The sequence below is a fragment of the Miscanthus floridulus genome, chromosome 13, assembly GCF_019320115.1.
Source record: "Miscanthus floridulus cultivar M001 chromosome 13, ASM1932011v1, whole genome shotgun sequence".
In the NCBI taxonomy this organism is placed as follows: domain Eukaryota; kingdom Viridiplantae; phylum Streptophyta; class Magnoliopsida; order Poales; family Poaceae; genus Miscanthus; species Miscanthus floridulus.
This window is the reverse complement of record NC_089592.1, coordinates 47,045,190-47,069,928: the sequence shown is the minus strand read 5'-3', so window position 1 is coordinate 47,069,928 and position 24,739 is coordinate 47,045,190. Positions and strand designations below refer to the sequence as shown.

The window sequence follows — 24,739 nt, the reverse complement described above, 5'->3', positions numbered from 1 at the left end:
GAACATACGAGGATCACCAGTCATATGTTATGTGCAACCACTATCAATTACCTAGTGACTTCCACCAGGTCTTGTAGTTCACCTACACACAAGAGATCAAGCTTGTTTAGGAACCCAAACTTGTTGAGGGCCCTTCACTTTCTCAACAAGTGACTTTGCTACCCAAATTTTCTTAGCCCTATTCTTGTTGGGAGGTCCTAAGAACATAACTTTCATCTTTCCACTAGAGTCATTTCTAAGCATGTAATGAGCATTGAAAGCAAAGGGTCTAGCATGCTTGGGTAAGGGTTGTGGTGGTGGAGTTTGACACTTATGGGCAAAGTGGCCTTCTTGTCCATACTCAAAACACCTCTTTGGCTTTGGCTTTGACTTTTGTTGTTGGTGGTGTTGAGCTTGAGCCTTCTTCTCTTGATTTGCCAAATGTCCAATTTCACTTCTATCCATCTTCATGACGGTGTTCATGAGTAACTCACTTTGAAGATGCTTGTCTCTTGTGAACTTGCTCAATCCAATCTTGAGATGTTCTTTTTCCAACTTGAGCTTCTTGTTCTCTTCTTTGAGTGCATCATCATTTTTCTCTTCCTTGAGTCTCTTGTTCTCTTCTTTGAGCTTCTCATTCTCAAGAATCAAATCACCATCATGATCAAGAGTTTCTAACACTATAGTGTTGGTGGTTTTGAGCTCTTCAAGATCTTTCTTGAGCTTTTCATTATCATGCTTGAGCTTGACATACTCATCATAGTTGCCGGTTTCAACCACTTGCTTGCCTTTGTCACTAGATCCTTGCTCAATGCTCTCAACAATTAAATCATCACATGATGAAGTTTATCATGTTTATCTTTAAGCTCTTTCTTAGAAGATTTGATCTCCTTGAGTTTGGATGACATAGCATCATTTGCTTCTCTAAGCTCAACACTAGCCTTTTCCGCTATATCACATTTAGCTAAAAGAGAATCATTCTTAGCTCTAGTCTTTCTAATGATCTTAGTGTATTGTTTTAGCAATTTGACAAGATCATCATATGAAGGTGAGTCAAATTCATCATCATCACTATCACTATCACTATCATCATTGTTACCATGATCATCACCACTACTATCATCATCATTTGATACGTTTCGTTCACCCTTAGCCATAAGGCATAGGTGTGTAGAGGATGATGGTGGTGGTGTCGGTGAAGATGATGAAGAGTCAATCACAATGGTAGGCCACCTTCTCGTTGTCACTATCATCATCGGATGAGCAACTAGATGAATCAATGTCCATGAGCCAATCACCGATGATGTATGCCTTCCCATTTTTCTTCTTCTTGTGGAAGTCCTTCTTCTTGCCATCTTTCTTCTTGTATGGCTTGTTTTTCTTCTTCTCATCATTATCTTCATCACTTGAGTCATCTTTCTTGCCCTTGTACTTCTTCTTGTACTTGTCTTTCTTGGGCTTGGTGCATTGATGATCTAGATGACCAAGTTCTCCACAATTATAGCAATCTATCTCGGAGATTGGCTTCCTTCTAGTGCTAGTGAAGAACTTCTTTTTCTTGCCATCAAACTTGATGCCATTTTTGTTGAGCTTCTTTAGCATCTTGGCGATTCTTCTCACCATGAGAGCAAGACTTGCATCATCAACTTCATCATCACTTGAGCTCTCATACTCAATTCTTGCTTTGCCCTTCTCTTGGCTAGCCTTGAATGCCAAGTCTTTGTCTTTCTTCTTGGTAGAGGATGAGCCATCTTGTGGTGTGATGTGCATGTGCATCTCATGAGCATTGATCTTTCCCAAGATTTGAGTCGGTGTAGCGGTGGAAAGATAACCTTGATGAAGCACTATCACAATATGCCCATATTTATCAATGGGGACGACACTCAAGATTTTGCTTACAACATCGGATGGTTGCATTTGAGTGAGCCCAAGCCCATTGACTTCCTCTACAAGAATATTCAAGCGTGAGTACATTTCATTAGCACTCTCTTTAGGAAGCATCTCAAAAGAATTAAGCTTTTTCATTACAAGATGATAGTGTTCCTCATGCTCACTCTTAGTTCCCTCATGGAGTGCACAAATGTCTGACCATAGTGCATTGGCATCCTTGTGGTTCCTTACCCGGTTAAACACATCTTTGCAAAGGCCTCTAAAGATGGTGTTTCTAGCCTTTGCATTCCATTTTTCATAGTTCACTTCATTGCCTTGAAGGTGCGTGGGATCCCAAGGTTTTGGGAATCCTTGTGAGGCGTCTCTAAGTATTCCAATATCTAGAGCTTCTAAATATGCCTCCATGTGGATTTTCCAATAAGGAAAATCATCTCCCTCAAAGATAGGAGGAGGACCATCTCCGTGAGACATCTTTCTCTAGGTGGTTAAGCCTAAATATGTGAGCACGAGGCTCTGATACCAATTGAAAGGACCAAGATGCCCAAGAGGAGGGTGAATTGGGCAAATTCTAAAATTCATTGCAATAATTAAACCCTACACTTAGCCCACTTCACCCCTTGTGCCTAGAATGTGTTTCTAATGTTCTACCGCACAAAAGTTTTGCAACCTAAGTTCCAATCCTACTCTAGCATGGCAATTCTATGAATGTAAAGACAAGACTTAAATTGCTCAAAGTAAATGCTTAAAGTAAAGAGAGAAGGAGGAACGCGGTGAATATTGTGCCGAGGTATTGTAGTCGCCACTCCCCACTAGTCCCCTGTTGGAGCACCCGTGCAAGGGTGTAGCTCCCCCTTGATCCGCGCAAGGATCAAGTGCTCTCTACGGGTTGATTCTTTGACACTCCATCGTGGTGAATCACCCACAACCGCTCACAACTTGAGTTGGGTCATCCACAAGCTCCACCGGATGATCACCTAACTCCCAATCACCACCAAGCCAGTCTAGGTGATGGCAATCACCAAGAGTAACAAGCACGAACTCTCACTTGACCACAACAAGCCTAATGAGAAGGGTGGATGCACACTTTGCTACTCTTGCTTTCACTAATGAGGCCTCTCTCTTGGATTCTCAAATCTCAATTATCCTCACTAGGACCTTGCTCTCCTTGGCACTCTCAAGGGTATTTCTCAGCTGTTGAAATAAGCAAAAGTGATCCCTTAAGTGAATAGAGGAAGTATTTATAACCTCTCATTCAAAACAAACCGTTATGTGCCACTGCGGGGTGACCGGATGCTCCAGTCATGGTGACTGGACGCTCCGGTTAGTTCTTCCTACCACCGAGCAGTTAAGTTGTCACCAGACACTGACTAGCTTCTGATCACAAAAACTGCTCTCTGGAACCTTACTGATGTTGACCCGACTTTGGCACCCAGCGTCCGGTCACTTTGCTACCCAGCGTCCGGTCACTTTGGCACCCAGCGTCTGGTCACTTTGCTACTCAGCGTCTAGTCAGCACTGACCAGACGTGTCCGATCAGGATTCTCCCTCTCTAGGACCTTACTAGAGTTGACCGGACTCTAGCACCCAGCGTCCGGTCACATTTCACTCAGCGTTCGGTCACATCCAGATGACTTCACCTTGATCAAATGAACTGACCGGGCTCTACGCCAATGTCCGGTCACCCCGGAACCAGCGTTCGGTCAACATTTGACCCTCCATTCACTTCCAACTCGCAATCATATGTGAATGAAGTTCACTCTAATTGATCTTAGGGCTACTTAGGAGCTACCTAGTGCTAGATTTGACAAGTGTGCACCCACTATTCGCCTAAACAGCCGTTTAGCCCATTTACACACTATTTAAATGCTACACGGTGATACACCATTTCCGTTTAATCGGTTGTTTTGACCGTTTAAACGGTCGTTTTCCCCATTTAAACACCCATTTTGCCCGAATAATGGGCTAAACGGTAGGTGATCAACTGTTTACCGTTTAGCGTTTAGGATAATACTATGTGCACCACACCTAACCCACTAGACTCACCTAGGTCAAGCTACCCGTCCATACCCCCCTTAATAGTATGGCCAAAGGAAAAACAAAGTCCTAACCTATTGTAAGTGTCTCTTCAACACCAAACGGCACTTAGAACTAGTCCATCCTTAACCTTGTCGTCCATCCTTTGAAAACTGAAACAATTTCCATCGTAGGGGCATGACAACCAAGATTGCCCAATCAATTGCCATTACCATGACCTAACTTAATTGCATCTACAAAACACATGTTAGTCACAGTAATCTCGTATTATCATTAATCACCAAAACCCAACTAGGGGCCTAGAGGCTTTCAATCTCCCCCTTTTTGGTGCTTGTTGACAATACAACCTCGAGTATGTAAAAGAGATGAGGTTTTCAACATGTTTGGTTCATATAAGCTTTTGACAATAAGAACAAAAGAGTTAGGCAAGCTTATATGACCCAAGCCAACATGATGTACTCAATAGATATGAAATAAGCATGAGTACAAGAAATAAAGCTCATTTGCATCAGAGTAAAATGCGGAAGCAAAGCAAATGAGCATAACCAAGTGACATGACATATAAATAATTCAAAGTAGAGAGCACACATGTCACATATCACATAAATATCACATCACGTAGATATCACTATCACATAAATATAGTTCGATGCATGAAAGTAAACATGAATGCATAAAAGTGTATCACACATAAAAAGCCAAATATAATAGACAACTCCCCCTAGATGTATCGCTCCCCCTAAGTCTATCATACTCGATCCCTCTCCCCCTTTGGCATCAAACACCAAAACCTAAGGGTCGGTCAGGTGGGGCTGCAGCGGACGAGTCGGGCGCTGAGGTGCGATGAGCGATATGGAACTGTGCAGCATCATCATCTAATCCTGAGCTCTGAGCTATATGACCCTCTATCGCTGGAAGTGATGCTGAAGCGGTCTGGGTCGGATCTAGGACTGGTGCGGCCTGTGACTCTGCAGGTATCCACTGAAGTAGGCGGCTCTGATGATGCAACTGATGATGGGAGCGTCTCTGTAGTCCTAGTAATAGGAGCTACTATGGAAGGACCAAGGACATGTAGATCTGGCGGTGTAGGCTGTCCTGTCAACTCACTGAAGGTAGCACCAAGGCTCCGTGAAACTAGGGGTATCTGTCACAAGCATGGACGAACTCTGAGCCTGGTGTGAAGCCCGTATGTAGCATTGTGAACTACGGACCCTGGGCTATCACTGGCGAAGCAAACCACTGGGACACCTGCTCTGTAGGTGAAGCAAACTGAGTAGCAGTCTGTCCCTGACTCTGAAGCCCACTGGGCTATAGAACTGGAGTTTGTGAAGTGGTGGCAGGCTGGCCGAGTTAGAGGACCTAGATGGGAACCGCCCAAAAGTTTAAGGACTTGCGTTGCAATTTACTCAATCTTTTTTTCATTTGAGTTTATTTAGTAATCAAAATATTCAATAAGAAATCACGAAATGTTGATATAAAATGATAGCATCCTATATATACTCACAAATGGGTGTGTGATGTAATGGCAGGGAAGTTTTATTGGTGACTAGCAGGTTGTGCATGCCGACAACCTCTGTAAATAGCGATTAACTATGACGATCCGTTAGAGGCTTGCCTGCATATGAAAATAAAATAACCGCCTTCGAAAATCAATTTTATAGTAGTGACAAACGCCTCACTGTCTATGAGAACATCATCTATCACTAAAAGAATAACGCCATTAAAAAAACCCAAATGGACATATTCCATCATGAGTAACCTAAATAGCTAAGCTTTATGCAGTTCACAACCATATATCATTAGCCACACCACACTTCAAATGGTTTAGATTTTCTTTTAGACGTTAGCTTTCTTTAGACGACTGGGTATGAACTATACAGGTCATCACATATGCAGTTGAAAATCATCGTCCAATTACACCTAATCCATGAGAGTTCAAATATTATTTGCCTGTTTCATCATCAAGGTAGCTCACACGGTATCTCAAGATCGATATATATACGTCATGGTTGTGTGAGCGTTGGAGTGCCAGTGGAAATTTCACAGTGGATCGGACCGGCTATAGGGATGTTGATCTGGCATTTGGTACCGGCACAAGGCATTGCAACAAACGCCGTGACGAGTCAAGTCATCAATTCAACTATTTCGAGCCCGTCTACTACGTAGTTACATATAATGATGCATGCAAACCATGAAGGTTAACGCGGAATGCATTAAATGATTCATGTAGTATCATGGTTTTACAAAACCTTGCATGTTCGCGTTGAAAGTAAATGCAATATTCACAGCCACACCACGAGTTTCGTAGCACAAGGCATGAACTGCCTGCATAATTACTGTTAAGAATCAGTCAGCAAATTAATTGTTCTGTCAACATCATCATTAAGGGAAGCAGTGCAAGAGAACAAATGTTGTTGGCACCGTTTTGGTAGCAGCAAGGACTGGGGGTCTGCGTCATAGAAGAGGGAGACAAGGATCTATTGGTAAGAGAAGAGTAAAGGGGAGGGGTTAAATGAAAAAAAATATCCCACGCTAGCATGCCACACCAGCAGCATAGAATGTACATGTAACCTGACATGGACCTGCGGTGCACCACTCAATAAGTTTAGAGAGCTAGAAATGCATTTCCAAAGTTCGTGTATCTAAGATAGTGTTTGGTTCCAAGAATGAGGTGGGATGAGATGGGATGGACCCATTTTTTAGGTGTTTGGTTGGGGGATAAGCAGAGTGAAGGACAAATATTCCAGTGAATATGGGGGAGAGCTCGTCCCCACCAAAAAGGTCAGGCTTGCTTGTCCATCCTCCAAGCCATATCGTTCCATTGAGTGCTCCATCCCGATGCTGCAGAGCTCCGCCTCGTCCCAACCACCGATGTTGAGGCCAGGCTCATCCCATCCCCGATGACGCATAGCTCTACCTCGTTTTTGCCCATGCCTCTACACTCCCGGCAGCCGTCTTAGCTCCACCCACGAGATCTAGGCGAGAACCCGTGCTGGTGAGCGTGGGTATAGGCAACGAGCACCGACGCTGGCAGGTACCTCCTCCGTGGCCGCATGGGGAGGGTGGTGAACTCGAGTGTGGGCGTGCCGGGAGGGGGCGAGCACAAGCATGGCCGCATGGGTGTCTGGGCGTGCCGGTACAGCTGGAGGAAGAAGATGAGCCGACTGACTGGTGGGCCCATGCTAGGTAAGTGGCTGACAAGTGGGCTCATGGTTAACAGAAGGTAAACAGCATAAAGAAACTCCATTCAACCCAACTTATTTTATCCATCCGACCAAACATAAAACAGGGACATCCCTATCCTCTCAACCAAACAGAAAATAGAATCATCCTGTCTCACAAAACTAGAACACGTCCGTCACATCCTTCCTTGTCTCCAAACCAAACACTACCTAAATGACACACCCTTACAACTTTGAGGGCCGTAGGTGCATTTAACACTTTACAAATGTAAGGAAGAAGGTTTTGATTTTGAATCCTTTGGTGGAGGAGATTGTAGAAAATAAGTAAATGTTATTCCAAACTTCTTTTTGAAGTTTTAGTGGTATATTAGTTACTTAATTAGGTTTTTTTATCTTCGCTCTCTCGCATGATGGTTGAGATAATTATGGAATGAATTAGATCAAATCTTTGAAGGTACTTGGATAAATTTAGTAGGTGATGGACAATATTGTACCTTTTAGTGGACATTTATTAATTTTACTGGTCTATTAGTTAGTTTGAGTCCAAATGAAGAAAATGTGATTTCGGGGGTGCTGGTCCAGCTGAACTCGGCTTACAGCTAAGCCAGATTTTCTAACTTCTCCATATTGTAAAATGGACTTCACCATTGTATTCCTCTCATCGAGATGTTCAATTTGGATAGGAGTTTGGATGAAGAAATTGCAGCCTCAGGGAATTTTTTTTGGCCCTAAACCCGGTCAACGCCCTGAAATAAGTCTAATTTGATGGGAACTCACCATTGTCGTGGGAAACTTTTAGATTTCATTTGGGAATGGTTTCCTATTGGATAAGACCACCCTCCTCTATATCTATTAGATGATCGCAGCCGATTGATGGAATTCAACTACACAATTGTCAAAAACACATCTACTACTGTTTAATCAGCTCCTGCCATTAGCTCTTCCATTCTCCTATTTTCTAGCGCCTCTTTTGACGAGATTCGTTGGCATTCTAGGTGGCCTTGACTGATCCTAGGGAAACCTCGATGTGCCTACCCTGGCGGGTCTTCCCGTAAGGTGTTCGCGAGATTTTTGGGCAAAGAATGGGCGTTGGATTGACATGGCCAACTTGCTGGTCAGCATTGCTGTTCTAGGGCGTTCTTGCTGCATGCTAGGCCATGTGTGGCCTCCGGCGTGCTAGCCCTGGTGTGTGACCCAGATCAGCGTCATCGAATCACGGTAGAGACATAGGTGCTCAAATGCATGCATACATAACCTCTATAAAGGGACGAACAAAGACTCTACCCTAAGTACACTTGGAAACTAGGCTAGTAGGTATCGAGATTTAAAAAAAAAAGTCACCATGGCACCTTGCTATCAAGGAAACATCGCCTACTAATAAAAAAATAGCATCATTAAATTCTAGGATAATCCCGGATGAACATGTTCCATCATAAATAGCCTAACTAGCTCTGCTTAGTTCGGAACCATATATCATTGGCCACACCACTCTTCAAATGGATCAAATTTTCATTTTGAATAAACATTTGTTTTCTTTAGATGACAGGATATGAACTATAGGGATCATCATATATGCTGTTGAAAATCATCCCATTACACTCAATCCATGCAATGAGAGTTTAAATATTATTTGTATATATATAACGGTTATATATATTGTGAGCGTTGGATTGCCACTGGAAATTTGACGATGGAGCGGGTATATAGGGTTGTTGATCACGCGTTTCCTACCGGCACAAGGCAATGCAACTTCCGCCATAACACGAGTCAAGTCATCAATTCAACTTCAAATTTCAAGCCCGTCTACTGCGTAAACATGCAAACCAGGAACACGGATGGATGCATTAAATGATTCATATCATGTATGCTTACATTACTACCATGTCCGTTCAGAAATCAATGTAATATACACAGTCACCACGCGTTTGGTACCGGTACAAGGCAAAGGCATGAACTGCCTGCACAATTACGGATAAGTATTCGTAGTCGTCAGCACATAAATTGTTCTGTCAACATCATGAGTAAGGGAAGTACAAGAACAAATCAATGCTGTTGGCACCGGCAAGTCAAGATATTGTTTGCTAGATAAAATAAACCATGTCAAAATGCACAGAATTTCCGTTCAGTTTTTGAAATATTTCAATTATGTTCGTTGTTATGACATATATTGGTGCTTACTTATGCAAGTCACACACACATGCACGAGTGTACACACGCACGTGGGAGAGCATGGTTTGATGTATCACTAGCAGTGTGCTAATAGTCATAATTGTGTTCACTGGAATTTTTTCATGGAGAATTATTAGGAGTAAGATGATCAGAGTTTAATTTGGATCTATTTGTTTTGTGGAGAAAATAAATATATGTCAAAATGTGAACAATACGTGCACAGTACTGGAGGCTCTAGCATGCATTGCTGGTTTCAACATGCCTTGCTCGATGGGATGGGTTCGGTGAGCTATTTCTAAGAAAGTTCTGTTATGACTAATTACTTGATGATGAGTGGTTAATAAGACTGAACGGTTAAGATCGACTGGGCGAAGCGCCGGTCAGAAGCTTCACAGGGGTATGTATATATGTACAGTGAATCAATTATTCTACATTAAAAAACAAATATGAATTAAATTTGTTAAATAAGAACGTAAATGCAATGCAATTTCGGTGCATGCATGACACACCATTCGTAGGGTGTATATATATATATAGATAGATATATAGACACACACAAGGTGCCTGAAACTAGGTGCATCGCACAAACAACAACACAAGTTTAGATATCTACCACACACACACACATTGCCAGTTTACCACCTGTATCGATCGGGTTGCACATGACAACAAAAGCTAAAGCCCCGGCTTCCTTGGGTAATCCTCTGTCTAATACTCCTACTATGGAAGTATCTCTAGCAACTAGCATGCATGCAGCAAATGGGATGCTCGTTAATTATTACCGTCGTGCTGATGGAATGGAAATTAAATGCTCTCGATCTGCAGGATTATCTACCCCCATCCATTGGCCAACTGCTCGTGGTCGTCAACAACAGCAGCAGCCCTCTGCAGGAGCTGATGATGAGGCTCGTCGACCACAACAGCAGCAGACGTCTCCTGGTTAGTATCCATTGTTTTCAATATGTACCGTACCTATGCCTTTACAGAGGACGTACTAGCTTGATGATCGAGCTCAATCAACACACGTACGTGCATGCATGGATGGATATCCATTATTGCGTTTCCATTTCTTTTGCAACTTTTCCTCCCACTCAAGACTCAACTTTTGCTACAGCAGGAGAGTATCGCTCGCTAGCTGCTCTTTTCTTCTCCAATAAAGCCCCTTTTGCTCTTCAAAAAGTTGCTGAAAAGCTGCTTTATGCATAGTATTAGTTAAAAAAAAGTAGGCTGGCTAGATACTGCCGGCAGGTGTCGCCATGACGGCCGGTTGTTAATAGCTAGATGAGAAGCAGAGCTCCGAATCCGAAAGGCTCTGCTCGCTACACGCTAGCCGTTCACGGAGATACAGGGACAGGGAGAGCAGAGTGCAGTCACCTCGAGATTAGAATTGGACAGGCCAGGAGAGCTAGGGACATGAGAATTATACATTGGTTTAGAAATTAAGGCCTAGTTTAAATGCAGTCCGGTCGCATCAATCCACATATGTAGGGGTGGATCGGAATGGAACTTGAACTAAATTCCACGCTAATCCACCCCAACACATATTGACTGAGGTGAATCCGACAACATCCAAACGAAGCCTAAAAGAGATCGAGACCGTAGAACGGAGAGGACGATATGCCTTTAATCTCTCTCTCTCTCTCTCTCTCTCTCTCTCTCTCTCTTATCGTCTTTTTCTCTATCCCTCATGCATTCCTTGACTAAAATGAACAACAATTAGCTAGATACCCTATATCTCTATAATTAATATTCGTTCATTTGTGCGCGTGGATGCAGAATCAGCTGCCAAAGCTAAAGGTGTGGGGACTCCTGTTAAGCCGATGAGGGAGGACAAATCTTCCCATGCAAGCTCATCAGACACCCAATGAACGCAACAAGACTGCTGCAAGTATGTGAACCAACAAGTACACGCAGTGAATACATATTTTCTCAACTTTCATATACGTTTTTCAGAAATTATATGTACTATTGTTAACTAACGTATATATATGCATTTCTTTTTAATCAGAGAAGGGGGGTCTCTCTACCTAGCTACGGCGTTGAGGGATCTACACTAGAGATGCAAAAGAGAATATACATGAATACATATACACTGTGATTGTACTGTCATATAGTCCACAAAGTAGAAACATGTATTCAACATAGTCGTCCATAAGATAGATAGATAAATACAACTTATGTTATGAATTAGGTGTATTGGTGAATTGGTTTATACAGTACTATGTACATGCATACCACCTCATGCTGTTACCAAAAATAATGTATATACGGTTCCTCCATGAATGAAGGAAACACACACACACACACACACACACACACAGATATATATATATACATATATATATATATATATATATATATATATATATATATATATATATATATATATATATATATATATATATATATATATATATATATAGACACACACACACACACACACACACACTATGATTCAGATACGGGCACGTATACTTTGGAGCTCAACATACAGGTGTGACTTTTTATTAATATATAATGTGGAACGAAAAACCATACACATACGCGCTTTTTGGTCCATGAACATTCATGGATTAAGAAACCATAGTTTGATTTGGTTGATGACCGAGTTGACAGCACGAACCAACTGGGTTCGTTCTGTATACAGATAATGACATCGCTCCGCATAGAGCCAAAATTGGGTAGGTGTTTCGGAATTTTCGGTGGCTCACGCGGACGACCTTCGCCGTGAGGGAGGGACGTTAGCTTAGGTACGTGTCTTTTGCTGCAACAGCTTATACAGGGGAGCAGTGATGAGGAGCGTATGTCAAACATAGCCCGTCTTGGACGCGCAAGCACCAAGCATTGCGAGCCCTACACGCGTACGCTATTAATTGCCTGCAGAATTATTAGCTTGTCATCAGCAAAAACGAAACGACAGAGACATGTGCATTTACAATATCACTACCGATTAATACTATCAGCCGGTAGTGATATAGCCCTCCAGGTTAAGGCACAACCCGAAACTGAAATATTTCATATCACTGCAGGTTTTAGTTATGGACCGTTAGTATTAGTTGTCTTCGGCCGTTAGATTCATCTAATTATCACAACATTGATTCTCCACCGTTGATCCCACCTACCACCATTGGCTCTGGTTATAAAAGCAGCATCATGATGCCTCCACGGTCAAAAGAGGAGGTCCCCCACCCCCTCACGTGCAGCCCTAAGGGGTGATTTTGTAGTATGCAAGATACTCGTAATGTTTTTGCCACTTATATATTATCCATACATATATATTGGTTGTTTTATATGAGACGATCCGACACATACACATTTCATTATGTGTAGTCACAGTGATACATATGAGAGGTACTAGAAGAATATTTGTGAAGATGGAGACGACGCCAAAGTTAATGTTTTTTAAGCCTTCACTAAATATCATAACCTATTATTTTTTAACATTGAATGTAACCGGGCAATCACATGGGTCGCGTGGGGTCGTGCTTCGGCATTGGCGTGACTCGGCGCATGATAAACTTAGCAGAACTGCCCCTAAAACGTATTTCTACCAGGGTGGTTTGTAACTACAGTGCTCCTCGTCATACTTACATGTGGTTCCTTTTGTCGTCCACCTCCATTAGAAATGGAAGCCAGTTCAAAAATCATTTCTGTACTAGTCAGCACGTGCGACGAAGAAGGATCGGCAGCGGTAGGTGCAGCTGTAGAGTCTCCTGTGTCACCATCCGTGTAGCAACAGCTCGTCCACTACCAAAGAACAGAAAATTCATGTCACATATTTGTTGATGTGCGTGACCAATAATATCTAATTCTACGGTGGAACAGCTTCACCTGTAGACCTAAGAATCACTAGTCCCAAGGAAACTTTTTGGGAGGGCTCCACAATGAATCTGTGGATGGCTGGCCTAACAACCAGCAAATTGTGGCCTAACAGCAGCCCATCAGTGGTGCTCCTCCTCCTTTGTCTCACTGACGGCCTGGGCCCACACGTCAGACTTTATCTTCTTCCTGCATAGCATCGACACTCGCTGGGGCTGTACCAGCGCGGCCTGGGCAGGGCCTGCCTGGCCGGCGTCAGCACGTTGCGGCTGGAGGCGAGCATGGCGCAACCGTGGTGGGACCAGGGCAGCGGGCGATGACAGCCATGGCCGGTGTAGACGAGCGCGACAGGGAAATGGCGAGCACGGCGTTAGGAGAATAGAAGGATGAACGAAACATATTTTTTTGTGTAATCAATGACATGGTGGGTAATTTTAGTCAACTCTAGGCCATGAGTTTTTTAGCCCCAGATCAAGAGTTTTGGTGGATCTAAATTTCATAGAGGTAAAGTGTTTGAGTAAAGAGATCATACCGGAAGTTGTTTCTGATAGATACAGAGTACTTCAAGCTCTGCCAAGATTGGTGACTATACAAATTCGGACTTTCGAAGCAGAAAGAGCGAGGCTTGGGTTGTCACACTAACGCAAAGCATAAGTGCGCCATGGGCATTAGGCGATCCAACCGGACATGTTTCCATCGTGGCCCGTTGCTCTCATGGGAATTCCTTAAGGTTATCCTGTAGCAAGCTGCAAGTAGCAATGGGCCTCCTATCCGGATAGGCCTGTACTACATGGTTTGGGTTTTTCGGGTTATGTTTAATTTTGGAGCCAACCCGTGTATAGCTCCAAAATGGGTTGGTTTTAGAGTTGGTTTCCGACGGCTTCATAGTTGGTTCCATGAATCTCTAGGTTGGGTTGGTTAAGTGGTTTCCATGGGTTACACAAAGCAAGACGATATTGCAGCTGGCCGCGATGGCTGGTGGCAGGTTGGCAGCCGAAGCGTGCTGCATGGCATCCTAAACATGTGAACTCCATCTTCGCGCGTGTTCCGCTGTCTGGTTGCCGTGGCTGGGGCTGGCCAGCCCACTCACACGGGCATTGTTCACATGAACAGTGTCCTTTCAACTAGAACAGTACTTTTCTCTCATAACAACCTAGCTAGAACAGTATTTTAACTTATTCAACCAGCCAGCCGAAGACTCCCTTCATCCTCGCTAGCTTCTTGGCCTGGATTGGCGGTCCTCCTCCAACGACACTCGTCGGCGTCACCGCGGGACCATGCCGAGTCCAACCTTGTCTCCTTCCACATGCTCGCCTTCGTGTGCTTTATTTTCTCCATCCCTATCGGACTTAGGCAGCTGGTCTGCACCTTCCCCCACCGCGACGCCGCCCTACCACCGCAGCATCGTCTCTGCCTCCGGCTGCCTCTTGGTCCTGAGTGGGTGCGGATCGTCGGCTGGACGGAGCCTATCAACCACCGACCATGCTGCGCTCCACGTTGGGATTCTCACGTTCGCGGCTCTAGGGTCGTGGGTTGAGGCCCTGTTTGTTTTCCCATGACTAAAATTTAGCTACTAAAATCAATGACTAAACTTTAGCCACCCATGTTTGATTTTAGTGACTAAAGACCATTAAAGCAGATCAACAAAGACTAAACTACACTTAATGAATATACAAATCAAGGTGGGGGACCGGCTATAATGAGAGGCATCCCTGGTTCACTGGGCACATTAGCCTACTTTAGCACCTTCTTAGGGTACTAATATGACTAAACTATTTTAATCCTATTTTAATTAATTTATTTGATAGTTTAGTAGCTAAGTGACTAGGAAAACCAAACAAGCCGTGAATCCGTGACGAGGTAGAACTACTTTGCCTAGAGGGCAGTTTCGATGCAAACCAACCCAGCCTGTTAAAAAAATAGTTGTCCGGTCCCCGTATTAAAAATAGTTGTTGGTCTTATATGGACTTGGGTACGGGTCGGTATCCGGGTTCAGCAAACCGATCAACCGGGGGCGGCTATACGAGCTGGGAAAGGCGAGTCCGATACAAGTTACTAGGATGAAAACGGTACGGATATTTTGTGACCGTATTCGAAATCGGAATCTGTTTAGAGGAGTTGAGATCTGTCCGTATCCGAGTCCGGATATCCAACATCCGATACCGTATCCGTATCCGAATACTCAAATCGCATATTTATGATGTCGATATCCAATCGTATCCTATCCGACATAGTTGACACTATCCATATTCAAATTCGAATTCAGACAGAAATATGAAAATAAATGTAATATCGGTGATATCCGTCCGTATTCGATCCGTTTTCATCCCAGTTACTATGAACAATAAAAACCGAATCCGAGAGCGGGGCAGGGCTGCTGCCAATTCGTGTCGACTCGTGGCGACTACACGATTCGCATCATCCGCTCCCGGGGGGCAAGTCGCAAACTTGCAACTTCCCTAGCCATCTCGCGCAGGCAGTCTCTGTAACCCTAATCCTGCCCCGCCCCATCCCGGCCCATAGCCATGGCCGGCGGCAGAGTGCGCTCCCCGTCGCCGTACTCACCCACCCCGCTCGACAAGCGCAGTCGCTCCCGCGACGACGACGACGCACGATCCGGCGGCGCCTCCACGAAGCGCCGCAAGCGCCACCACCGTCGTCGTTACGGCGACTCTGCGCCGGCCAGCGACGACGTCGAGGACGGGGAGATACTCGACGGCGCTTCTGCTGCTGCAGCTCCTGCTAGGAGCCGGGAGCATGAAAGAGGATGGAGAAGCAGCCGTGTTGGTGGTGGTGGATTGGATCTAAGAGGAAGTGCACGCGATGGTGGTAGGTATGACGATCATGGGTGGAGGGATTCAGCAGACAAGGATCGGCATGACAGAGTTAGCAACGCCGACAGGCACAGGGATTCTACAACCTCATCAAAATATCGGGCATCTGTTGGTTACAAGCAGACATTGAGATTTAGGGACAAAGCTATAGATGTTGGCCATAAAATCCGGAGTCATGAAGAAATGAATAAGGGAGCTTCTTTCGAGCAGGAAGACCATCAGCGGTACAAGGAGAAAACTGAAGTAACCACATTGCAGCAAGACGATGACGCTCGTTGGAAAGTTGAGGTCGAATCTGTACCAAGTAGCAAAAATGTGAAGGCAGGAGCAAGAGCAACGGATGCAGGCAAAGCGGCCCAGCTGCAAAATAGCACCTCTGTCTCTGTGGCCAATAATGCCAAAGCTGAAAGTAAGCACGATTCTCAAGTGGTGATCATTGACAGAGCAAACATCACCGTGGGAAAGCCTCCTGCTGCTAGCAGTACCACTGGAAGTGGAAGACCACCTGCTGCTGCTGGGATTCGGAAATCTGGCAAGCCTCACGGTTTGCACAATGAAAGAAATGTACATCCTGACAACTGGGACGATGCAGAGGGCTACTACGCTTACCGCTTCGGGGAGTTGCTGGGTGGCCGTTATGAGAGTACAGCAGCCCATGGGAAGGGCGTGTTCTCAAGAGTCGTTGGGGCAAAAGATCTTGAAGCTGGTACAGATGCTCCTGACAGAGTGGCCATTAAGATAATTCGCAACAATGATACAATGTACAGGGCCGGTAAGCAATAGGTTTCAATACTGGAAAAACACAACGATGCGGACCACGACGACAAGCGCCACTGTGTGCGGTTTATTTAAAGTTTCAGGTACCGGAACCATTGCTTAGTTCTTGAATCTCTCCATATGAACCTGCGTGAGGTGTTAAAGAAATTTGGTCGTAACATCGGGCTTAGACTCACTGCTGTGAGGGTATATGCAAAGCAGATGTTCATCGCCCTGAAGCATCTGAAGACCTGCAGAGTTTTGCACTGCGATATAAAGCTGGACAATATGATGGTGAACCAGGCTAAGAATGTGCTCAAGCTATGCGATTTCGGCAGTGCTATGCTTGCCAGAACGAATGAGGTTACACCTTACCTTGTCAGTCGTTACTATCGACCACCTGAGATCATTCTTGGGCTGCCCTATGACCACGCATTGGACATGTGGTCAGTTGGTTGCTGTCTCTATGAGCTTTGCACAGGAAAAGTCTTATTCCAAGGAAAATCAAACAATGAGATGCTTCGGCTTCATATGGAGTTGAAGGGCCCCTTCCCTAAGAAGATGCTTCGCAGTGGTGCCTTTACGATGCAACACTTCAACCGAGACATGAAGTTTCAAGATACTCACGATGATCCTGTCAAAGGAAAGGTTGTGAGAAGGTTAATTTCTAACATTAGACCAAAGGGCATTGGTTCTTATATTTCAAACATTCTTGGAGAGGATCTAAAAACTCTATCCAGTTTCAAAGATCTTCTTGATAAAATGTTTGTCTTAGATCCAGCGAAGAGGATAACCGTAGGAGAAGCACTTAGCCATCCTTTTATTACTGGCAAGTGAAGACAAGATCTGATCCCTTTTGACATTGTTTGGCTAATATAATTAACTAACATTGTTTCTAATCAACGGTATTTTTGTCTTTGTGTCTGGCGAGCTATGAGATCATCTGAGCACGTGGATGAATTATGCATGGAACTATGGAAAAAATGGAGGTATGTTCTGTTGCTTGAAAGAAAAATAGTTTGTGTTGCCTATTCGTGTGGACATTCTAGTGCGCTGCTGTCATAGTGCGCGTTGTTTTTAATCCTTATATTAAACTACTTCTACCTTAATAATATAAAAATAGATACAAAAATCTTTTACGTATTTGAGAGTAAAAAGTTATGCACAAACTAAAATCAACTAGGTGAAAATAGGAATGAGAAATTAGTCAGCAACTCATATTTACATGTTAGACATTGATCTCTTAGGCATTGCCATTTGTCTTGGGCTGATCCACGGCCCCGGTGGCTGGGCCTAACGAGGCCTAGAGGAGGGCCCCCAACCAGTTCCAAGGCGCCACCTTGGGCGCGCACACAAGGGGGCGATGGCTCCTCTAGAGCCACGATCTCCTCCCACCCTTAAGGACTACAATATAAGAGGTCATGTACTGGTTTAGATCTTAAGCCAAAAAAAGTGAGCATTCCACTATTACAGATATCATTTGTAGGAGCGGCTCAAGATCATTTGTAGGGGCGGTTTGGCCAGCCGCCCCTACCAAATTGTCTCTACAAATCATGCATTTGTAGGGGCGGTTCCCAGACCGCTCCTACCAGTCGCCCCTACAAATCGATTTATAGGGGCGGCTGTAGTATCAGCCAGCCTCTATAATACATATTTGTAGATGCGGTTCAGTCTAGAATCGCCCCTACAGTACATTTTTTTGTCAAAAAAATTCAAATTTATAATTCAATTTTGACCAGAACACTCTTTGTTTCCGCGTATTCCATCCAGCGTTCACGTTGCCGAACGCCCCGTAACCAACGTTCTGCCAAATGCCTCGCGACCAACGTTCCGAACCGTGTTTTCTCAAGAGTACTATATATACTACAAGCACAAGGGTATTATATAAACTACAATTACAAGTCCAATTCACAAGAATATATACAATCCATCATTAAATAGACATAATTCACAAGGTAAAACCAATGTCAAATTCCATACACATTGTTATCAACATCCTAGAGCTAGCCTTTCAGTCTCACGAAGGTGTTGGTACTGAGGATTTCTACCTAAGTCAGACTCTCGGTCATGGTAGGTGCCTTTGACGTGTACAATCTGGTCCAATATGAAATTACAAAGGTCGCCGACAAGCTCTAAGAGTTGGTCATCCTTGTATGGGTCTCTTTTCATTTCTTTCTCTTCTTTCCACTACAAGAGAACAAGTTTCGGTTTAGTATTTCATACCATGTACGAAGTTTTTATACTACGGGTGAAGAGGTTCAAACTTACCCTTAAGGGGTGTCTCCTGTAGGCACCGATGTTACTCATCATAGAACATATATAGTATCCACAATATACACTCCCAGGCTTCTACTTGGGGTACTGTGTGTTTTGCATATGAAAATGTTAAGTAATGCTTTTGACAACCATGTAATGGAGTACTGAAGAAGTAAGTTACACTTACCGCACATAATGTTTTCATAGCCAGCTTTTCCTTCCTCGCTGGATCATGCCTTCTGTGATGTTTAGTGACATAGAACCTAAATGCCTTGTTCGAATTATTTTAGCAAATATAACTTATTAGTATTCAAAAGTGAATGTTACAAGTATGTATACAAATATATAAGCTAATGAGGATTGTCGATATGTATACGTCTTGAGAATCGATATGAAGTCTTTGTATGTCACCGGGCACCTATCTATTGAATCAAAGACCCATGCCATGCTCCTCCCGACATCGACGCCTATACAAATCTAGTGGTTGCTGTATGGATTTAATCATTGAACTAGATAAGCTCTTTTGCATCGAATAAAATATATCGAACAAAGCTTTAAGTATAGAGTTGAACTTACTCGAAGTTGTATGGTAGCCATATAGTAGAGTGCTGTTGGAGAATTTTGAAAGCCAGGGCAATGTATGCCGCAACCTTATGGGACTCTTCCCTTAGTTTCACCATACGGATGTGCTCTTTCTCCCGAGGAGTCTTTCCAGTAGCTAGCTCTTTAGCATCCAGTAGCCACTGTTTAGGGTAATTAAAATTTGTCTGTGCTATAGCTTGAGGGTCTATATACCCGACTTTCACACTTGGTATTTATTTGACAATGTGCACTTGCATTCTACAAATCACGGCATGAGTTAGTTACAACAAAATTCAAAGATTATATTGATATCATATCAGGAGGACAAGGACTTACAGGCACCACGTGCAAATTAGATTCATCTCCATTGCTCCGAGGTGAAAGCATGTCTGCATGTCATTGAAGTCAAAGACAATTTTCTCGGCTGGACTTCCAAATGTGCCAGTGGAGAAGCATGCTTGTATGAGGTCTATGCTCATTGGGAGAACACGCAAGTACCAATTATGGAACCTTCTCATTCCAAGTGGTAGGCGCTGGATATCCCGGTTTGGTAGGAAGGGCTTGCCTCTTTCATATGTTTTCGAGCAATCCTTTGACCATTTGATGACATCAATATTTGGATACTACTTTGCTATTTGATGGAGTTTGCTAGTGACGGCCTCCTCAGAACCCCGTGATGTGACTTTTTCAACTTGGTTCTCAGGCTTAAACTGGTCATGGGAATACCACTTGTGCACCGATGAGACGTCTTTCATCGGAACATAAACTAGTCTTATGGTGATTGGATGCTTCTTTCGAAGTTCCCATTCAGGCATGTCATCATCTTCTTGTGCATCACCTTCTTCAGGAGGCACTCGTTGTTCATGTATCGGCTGTGCTTGTTGAGAAGACTATGGCATCTCATCATGCACTTGCTCGGTATGAGCTAGAGAAGGCACATGCTCGCTACGAGGCGGGGAAGAATGTGGCATCTCAGGAATGTGGTGGTCGCGAGATGGTGAAAATATCTCTCCAACCTCAACAACTCGCTCCAAATTTGGTAGAGGGGGAGGCAGCGAAGAAGTAGTCAATATAATGTCCCGTTTGTGTCCAGAGGATGAACTGCCCCATTATGTCTTCGAGTAACACCAGCCCCTCGGGAGTTGCGTAGTCTATCCTCCACTACATGAACTCAGGCTTCACGGTATGCACTTCGACCCTAGTGTAGTCCGACAGGTATCTTATTATTATGGTGTAAGCCACCGGGATGATGTGCCACACCCGTTGCCACCTCCATCACAATGTTCTGTCGCCCGCTGAGAATCACCAAGGTGCAACTAGTTGGTTCCTGTATGCGATCAACGAGAGTTGTGGCTGCAGTGGAACGTTGGCTGCTAGGAACTTTCAGAGGGCTGCCAACTAATGCCAGTTCTCCCGACGGCGTCATTAATATCCATGGCTCCATAGACAGTCCTTGCTCCTCCAGCGCCTTCACAACTAGAGCCTTTACTTGGAGCTCAAGATTAATCTCCCAGTCTCTGCCATGTTTCTTGTACATGTGTCTGTCCTCTTCGAATCCATACTTCTAGGTCATCCTTTTTCCTAGCCCCCTAGTGCGGCCTGTGTGCTCCTTGTTTCTCAAGCCAAGGCTAAGCTCGTTCCTCTCTCTAGAAGGATTGAATGAGCCATTCTCCTTGTCTTTAGCATATTTCAGTATCCTTGATAGTGTCTCTTGGGTGTCTGACTTATCAAACTTAAGATTACCGCTGGATGATTCTGTACTCCTCGCATATATCCAATTTCTTGAGCGTACCTTCAAATTCATCACATTGATATTCCCAGCAGTTGAAGTCTCTTCGTCCATCTTCCTAAACTTCTCTTCCTTGGCATAGTAGCCACTAGGGCCAAGATGATGGTGGTGTTTGTTCCTCTTCGCTAGCTCGGTGTTACGAGCACTGAGCTCCAATGCCTCCGGTGAAGTCTTCTGAGCCACGAGCTCCTCCCATTGACTAGGAGTTATTTTGTCAAACTCGTTGAAGAGAGTTAACCCCTTTTGGATATACTTCTTGTTGAGCTCCGACCTCCAACGTCGAAATGACTCTCTCGTCATCCTGAAAGCATTCTTTTTTACCAGTTCGTGCTTACCCTTCGGAAATCTAAAATTGAGCTTCAGCTGCCTATCCCATAGTTCATCCTTTTTCTTCTCTGGTACCTCTTTCCAGTTAGGGATTGCTGGATTCAATTTATCTCTAACTAGGGCCCCGATCGCATTACAAAATCAGTCCTCTTAATTCCTTTGGCTCAAGGATCTCCCCTGCTGGCCTGACCTCCGTTATCACATAGCATGCCTTATCTAGATATAGATATGCTTTTCTATCCCCTCATTTCCTCTTAGGCTTGATAGTCATGGTTGTGTCTTGAGGTTGTGGAGCAGAGGCCTCAATGTTTGTCTCTATGGCTGTTGCCTCTGTTCTCCTTTCCTCTACTCCATCTTATCAAGCGAGATGTCGCAGACATCGACGTCATCTTTTCTGAGTTTCAGGAGGGACCTGTATATACGACAGGTCAAAGTGTTAGCAAAGGTAACATAGCCAAAGTTTTAGCAAAATTTACAAGCTAAGGCTGTTTCCCTACCTCCTCATTCGGGTCAAAATCCTTGTCCAAATCTTCCTCCGTTGGCCTCCTTCTGGCTTCACGTGGGAAAGGATCCTTGGGACTTACATATCCCTCTTGTGAGTCATCATCATCATCATCCTCTTCTTCTTCACCTTCAGCAGCCTCTCCTGCTCTTCCTTCTGCTTGGTAGTTGTGGTTGTGTCTTGAGTTTGTGGAGCAGAGGCATCATGATCCATCTCTGTGGCTATTGCCTCTGCTCTCCTTTCCTCTACTCCGTCTTGTCCAGCGAGATGTCGCGGACGTCGACGTCGTCTTTTTTGAGTTTCAGGAGGGACCTGTATATACGATAGGTCAAAGTGTTAGTAGAGGTAACACAGCCAAAGCTTTAACAAAATTTACAAGCTAAGGCTTTTTCCCTGCCTCCTCGTTCGGGTCAAAATCCTTGTCCAAATCTTCCTCCGTTGGCCTCCTTCTGGCTTCACATGGGAAATGATCCTCGGGACTTTCATATCCCTCTTCTGAGTCATCATCATCATCATCATCTTCTTCTTCTTCTTCGCCTTTAGCAGCCTCTCCTTCGAGGCCTTCCTCCTCGTCACACTGCTCCTGAGTAAGCATCACTTTTAGATCCTTTTCTAACTCGTTATCGAACTGCTCCTGAGTAAGCTGGTCCTCTAGTGCTTGCTCCTCGTAGGTTGGCTACTCATCATGCTCGGGGCATTGGGCTACACTGTCTAGTGTCCGCGACATTATTTCGCGCTTTGTTCTAATAGATGCAAGAAAGTGTGCTTTAGGTACGCTAGAAGGTATAAGAAATCAAAAAGGTCTATAAACCAAAGTAGTCCTATAAAACAACAATATATCAAAAAATGAGTAATAGCAGTAGTAGAGGCCTCAGAAACGTGTCAATCATCATCTGATCTTGAACTTGGAGCATCAAGGCATCATAACAGAGAAGAGAGGAGAAGGTAATGTAGGGACGGCTGCTAATGATGCCAAGTTCCTCACAAGTTCTTAATCATCAGCTCATATTCCATATAATATATAGACTTAGACAATTTCATCATTGGCAAAACAAAGGAGATGAGAGGAGAGGGGAGATTTGGCAAAAAGGAGCAACAACTGCTTAACAAACATAGAGAGGAAAAGGTGTAAAAAAGCAGCTACTGCTTCCCAAACATAGAGGATAGGAAAAATAGCCAAAAAATAGTTGACTGCTGCCTCATGGTTGGAAGACCCCTGCAGATCAAAATCTGGTAACTTAGATATGGTAAATAATGGATTAGAGTAGAGGAGGAGTAATAGTAGATAGAACACACCGTGGTAGAAGTGAGCCACTTAGTACCAGCCACTTAGTAGTATAGGGAAGTGAGTAGAGTAGCAGCCAGTAGCTAGGGAAGAGAGTAGAGTAGCAGCCAGCTAGTAGTAGTAGGAGTAGCTAGCAGTAGCAAGTAGAGTAGTAGTAGTTCAGTAGAGTAGTCTAGGACAGTAGTAGGACAATAGTATAGCAGTAGAGTAGTAGTAGAGTAGAGAGTAGTGCAATAGTAGTAGAGTAGAGAGTAGTTGAGTAGTAGTAGAATAGTAGTATAGCAGTAGTAGTACACAAGCAGAGCCACTTAGTAGTGCAGTTGAGAGTAGTAGAGGAGTAGTAGGATAGTAGTATAGCAGGAGCCACTTAGTAGTATAGGGAAGAGGGCAGAGCAGCAGCCAACACTAGAGGAGTAGTAGGAGGACAGTAGTATAGAAGTAGCAACCAATAGTGTAGTTAAGAGCAGCAACCAATATGTTCTAGGAAATAAAGCCATTAATAAGAACAATGTGCAAAACAATGTGTCTAGTGGCGCACGTAAAAAAAGGCGAAAGATCTGATATGCCAATGTGTTCCAAGAAATAAAGCCATTAATAAGAACAAGTCTCCTTAATCCCAGTCAAGTGGTAGCTTAACTCAAAACATTTAGTGGCCTTCTACATATTCTATACAAGTTTTAGGTTACAATATTTTTAGTTACTAGAAACACGTCCACTGAAAATGTTACATATTTAAGAAAAAAATCAATCTGCTGCAAGTAGAAGTATTGAGCTACAGTTAGAGATGAGAGAGATATAGAGTTTAGTATGGGAGAGAGACTGAAGAATGCTGCAGATATTTAAAAAAGTGATGGAGTGTACTAAGGGTTTGATTTGTGGACAGACTCGTGTTTGGGGAGAAGAGAGCAGAGTCTGAAATTTATGAGAGATAGAGGTGTTGTGATGCAATTAGAGAGGAGAAGTGATAGACTGTAGTAGATGCAACAAGGCAATGGAGTGATAGTTTGGGAAATGTAATAGAATATAAGCATCAATAGTACCTTGTTGACAAGGTAGGAGGTGCTGTTAAGTAAAGAAGCTCGTAGGCTACATCAATGTACTAGTTATAGGCATGCAAGTGAAGGGCTCAAAGACAGTAAAGAGCAGTGACAGATTGCTGAAGTACTAGATCAAAAGCACATGTAGAGATTGGACATTTCTACAGGCTGGTTACAGCTAGGTTAATAATATCCTTGGCTGCTCCCACATGGTTGGAAGACCCCTGCAGATTAAAATCTGGTAACTTAGATGCGGTAAATAATGGATTAGAGTAGAGGAGTAATAGTAGATAGAGTA

General features: G+C 43.8%; 1 long non-coding RNA gene and 1 pseudogene across 1 annotated transcript; both read left to right on the top strand.

Moving 5' to 3' along the window:
- Positions 1-9,830: 9,830 nt before the first annotated feature.
- Positions 9,831-11,473, top strand: LOC136500370 (uncharacterized). Its single transcript, XR_010770015.1, has 4 exons — positions 9,831-9,950; positions 10,080-10,193; positions 11,031-11,142; positions 11,263-11,473. It is a non-coding gene; the product is annotated as an uncharacterized lncRNA (long non-coding RNA).
- Positions 11,474-15,521: 4,048 nt separating this feature from the next.
- LOC136502054 (serine/threonine-protein kinase prp4-like) lies at positions 15,522-17,500 on the top strand (annotated as a pseudogene).
- The last annotated feature ends 7,239 nt before the right edge of the window (positions 17,501-24,739 follow it).